At 36.7% G+C, this 4,509-nt stretch overlaps 1 pseudogene; it reads right to left on the bottom strand.

The window, feature by feature from the left end:
- Positions 1-114: 114 nt before the first annotated feature.
- LOC103461249 (cytochrome P450 2K1-like) lies at positions 115-4,505 on the bottom strand (annotated as a pseudogene).
- Between the last annotated feature and the right edge of the window lie 4 nt (positions 4,506-4,509).

Below are 4,509 nucleotides of genomic sequence, written 5' to 3'. Positions count from 1 at the left end.
ATTCTTGGTCTGGTGGTTTTAGTTGCATATCTTTACCCTCTTTCCTGACAAAGTACTTTCAAATAAAAGCCATTAGAGCCAACAAAACTTTAAAAAATWTATTGTTGGAAAAAARTCAGTGACAGCTGTTTGTCATGCAATTACAAGTTACATTACCCTCAACTGTTAGGCAGTAAATAGGCAATGAAGTTTAATTTTAACTCSACATCAGCTTGCCCGTTCCAAAGCTCACCTATCCTTTCTGCACCACYGAGTGTCAGCTTTGCCAACTCTAAGACATTGACTAAGTCTGACTACTTTATTCAGTGTGTCTTGAATGTCAATAGTTAGAAGTTCAAACACTTTTAGTGTACAAAAACTTGCAGAATATTTTTGTCTTATCCTGGAMAGATGAAACWATACTGCATGATTGCAGATCAGGTTTTTGCAGAGGGAACAGTGTAAATGGTATAAAGTATCAGCAGAGAGCCTCTCCCACCTTTAGACACCATCACAATAACTGAAATTAAATCCGCATTTTCTGTGTTTACGCAAAGAAAACATGTTGAGCAGCTTTCTACTTTATCCCAGCAAATGATTTGATTTCTTTATTGGATTAGGAGATGGTTACAGAAATTAACACAAACCTATAGAAACAAACATGTTCCGAGTTTGTACCTTCAATCTTGCAATTTATTCTGTCGTACATCTACTCTTGTAGGTTGTTGTTTTTTTGTTTTACTTTTAGCCTTTTTTTCAAGAGCAGATAATGTCACGCTCTCTTCCACTACTATGCAACTTATGAACCTGATTATGAAAGTTTAGGAATTGAGAATAAATGTAAAAAGTGAAGAGACAATAGAAACATTTTCCTTATTTCTCCTGGCTATATTATTCTATTTGTCTGTAAAATATCACATTTTCTGTCCACAAAGCATCATCCCAACTCCTGCCTGCTCAGTCCCTGCAACATGCAACCGACTTGGAATACTCCAAGGTGGATGCCTGGATTTAGATACTAAAACATAAGCTGCTTTGGCATCAGATGTGACAGATTGTTTTGTGTATATTAACACCATTTTTAATGTTCACACCAAATTTGGCAGCACAACTCTTTAGCATATTTCAGCAAAACTAAAAGTACATCTCACTGAGGTAGGTTGTGTCCTCTCACATAATAGCTTTCCATATAAGATTACAGTAGCATTTTACCATTTCATCAAAATTATACATATTTGTTTATTTATTTTGAAACTATTCCATTTGTTTTTCAATTTCTGAAAAAAGAGATCTTGCAAGGGGCAAGGTTCAGAATAACCACTCTTAAATTATTATTACATGCTCTATAAATTTGCTATGTCATGACTAAATAATTTGGAAACAAATGGAGTCTCTTCATCATGTATATAAGTCAGTGAAATTAACTCAGTAAATATAGGAGGGGTAAAGCATATAACTAAAAAAATAAAAACAATCAAATTCTTAAAATAAAGTGCACAAATTAAAGTAACACACAGACATTTAGAGTAAAGATGTGCAAAAGTAACATCAGGATTCTGGTAGAGAGATCAACTACAATCTAGTCCTTCATTCTTCACTGCCGACTGAGGGCACAGATCTCATGATGAGAAGGAGAGGTAATGAATCCCACTGCTGGAGTCAGATCCAGATCATCTTCAGAAACTCCAGGTGGAGGCATGAAACCAAAACGTTGAAGAAGAGGAAGACTGACATCCTTGCTAGACTCTCACCAAGACACAYCCTGCGACCTGCAACAAGCAAACATGTAACGCATTTTAATCCAAACATGGATAGGAAAGATTATCTGATTGATTAACAAACTGCTAGAGTTCCACCTGCAGAAAATRGTAGAAAGGGATCTCTCTTGATAAATCTTCCCTCCTTGTCCARGAAATGAGAAGGGTTGAAGGTGTGAGGRCTCTCCCATTCACTCTCATCATACAGAACAGATGCAAGGAGGGGAATCACAGTAGTTCCCTGAAGACAAAAATACAAGCATAATCATCTGGAAGATATTGTCTGGTGGAATCTTAGAAATATTTTCATTCTGCTCACCTCTTTGATAAAATATCCACGGAAGGTAACATCTCGACTGTTTTGTGTGGGATCGCCATAGGAACGACGTTACAGAGCCGCTGTATCTCGTGGACAACAGCATCMGTGTACGGCAGATTTTTAYGGTCTTCCACATGAAYCTCACGGCTTCCAACCACCCTGGTCAGCTCCTCCTGAACCTGGTCTGCAGTAAACAAGAAGGAAATGATCAACATAGGGATCACAGTCACCACAAATATTTTTGTTGAAGTTTAGCAAATGTAACATTTTACAGTTTAGATTTCCAGATGACCACACCGAAGCCTTCTAACTTTTACATATTGAGAAAAATTATTGCACCAACTAAAAAACTTAAGCCTCCTGCATAAAATTTGCCATTAAAGTCCACATGCTTAACTGGAAATTATATGAAGTTATTTTGCATCGACAGGTTGCCTACAAACTTTTGTACAGAGATTAMTTTATTTCCAAAGAGCCAAGTTTATAATTCACACTTTAAGAGAACGGAAATCTTATACCAATTATTCAAATACAGCACTATAGCAAACAACAACAATAATAATAATAATAATTACTATTATAGTCTTCTAGATATAGGGAAAAAACACCAAATGTTTTCTCCTCTTTCTGAATGTGTGGATACTTTGCCATGAGCAGCAAACTCCACCTCACTGATGTAGCTGTGGTGTCGGTTCCAGCAGCAAACAGATTTCCCACCGTAAATATCAAATCCTCCTCAGTGAACTGAGTGTCTTTGACACAAGAGTCCTAAAAAGAAAACTGTGTGAATACTGTACATGTGGCAAACATGTTTGATGTTGTAACTGTTCTTTAAAAATAGATTTGTGTTGCCTTGCCTCTTCTTTCTGCTTTCGAATCAGAAAACAGTCCACCAGTCCTCTGCATGTCTGACGGTTCAGTGTCTCTTTCAGTTTCTGCATTAATTTCTTCACATCTCTCATCGTCTTTTCACTATTTTTTAGCGTTTGGACTTCAGACAATAATTTAACAGCCTGGATAATGTTCATCATCGTGATCTACCAAAGTCTCTCTTTGGCTTCCAGTATATTATTTACCAAGTTGCTTAAGCGAGACATTAATCTTACCTGGATTCCTGCTGAGCCAGATATCGTAATATTCTCAGTGACTCSACTAACCAAGTCTCTGAATCGAGGATYATCGTATTCAAATCTGCTTCCAAACACAATGGAGAAGATGATGTTGGATGTTGCATTATTTGTTGGATGGGATGTGTTAAATGGTTTCCCTGTGGAGCAAGAGAGTTACTGTTTTATCTTGTCTGCTTTTAAAATGTAACTTACAAAAGGATTATGAATTAGTACCAAATCAATGATTAAACCATTTGAGTGAACAATTTTGTGTCTATTTCTTAGAGAAACACAGCATCATGCTATACCTTTATAACTCTCAAACACTTGAATGAGGTGTCCACACTCCTCTAAGATTTTCTCCTCTGCAACTCTCTTCCYCATCCCAAAGTCTCTGATGGTGCTGAGGGCAAAACGACGCATCTCTTTCCATGTTTCTCCATTTGAAAACAGGATTCCTTATACAGTAACAGAACTCAGTTAATTTTGAACTTTGCTTCAATATTTTGTCAAGTTACAAAAACGAACATTTCATTGGCGATTTTACTGTGWTAGACCAACAATAAGTAGTTACTCGTTAAGTAAACACAAATCCCAGAAGTAAATTCTTCTAAAAATCCTTGGAATACATTGTAAATTGATGTTCACAGATAATCTGCATACATTCTCCCTTACACTAATCTATTTTCCAAAAACAAAAGGGCAAAAATGTTACTTCTACAAAACTGGGGAAGAATACCTAAAAAAAATTGAATACCGGTAGTTGCCACACTTTTCAGAGTTTCAGTTTTTTTATTTAACTGTATTTCTAATTTTTTTCCTACTTCCCAATTCTTGCACTATTTTATAGTTGATCTGTCACATAAAATCCTTAAAATATATTGAAGTCAGTGGGTGTAATAAGAGAAAAGTGAGAATGTCTAACGGTTGTTCATTAGTACTTTTGAAAAGATTTGTAATAATCTACTTCTGGACATACCACTATGCTTTGTTACATCCGCAAATATAGGTGGGATTTCTCTTTCTCCAAACTCGTCTGCATAGCYGACCAGAGCCTCTCTGACTGTYCTGTACCTGGTGAGAACAACCACTTTTTTCGGTCCAAAATAAACTGTAAACACAGACCCATATTTCTTGGAAAGCTGAGTGGATGAAAACAGGATAAATAAATGAAACAGAGGTCAAACAGGTTTATAGATATTGCAGAAATATTACATAGCAGCTTTAGTCAGAGCCCACCTCACACAGTGTTTTGTAGGGTCTCTGGAGATCAAGCTGCAGCAGGTTGCCAAGCAGAAGCAGAGGCTTCGGTCCTGGAGGTTCTTTACCCGTTTCTCTGGAGGAT

Source organism: Poecilia reticulata, unplaced genomic scaffold (genome assembly GCF_000633615.1).
Source record: "Poecilia reticulata strain Guanapo unplaced genomic scaffold, Guppy_female_1.0+MT scaffold_852, whole genome shotgun sequence".
NCBI lineage: Eukaryota > Metazoa > Chordata > Actinopteri > Cyprinodontiformes > Poeciliidae > Poecilia > Poecilia reticulata.
This window is presented reverse-complemented; position numbering and strand designations above follow the sequence as displayed.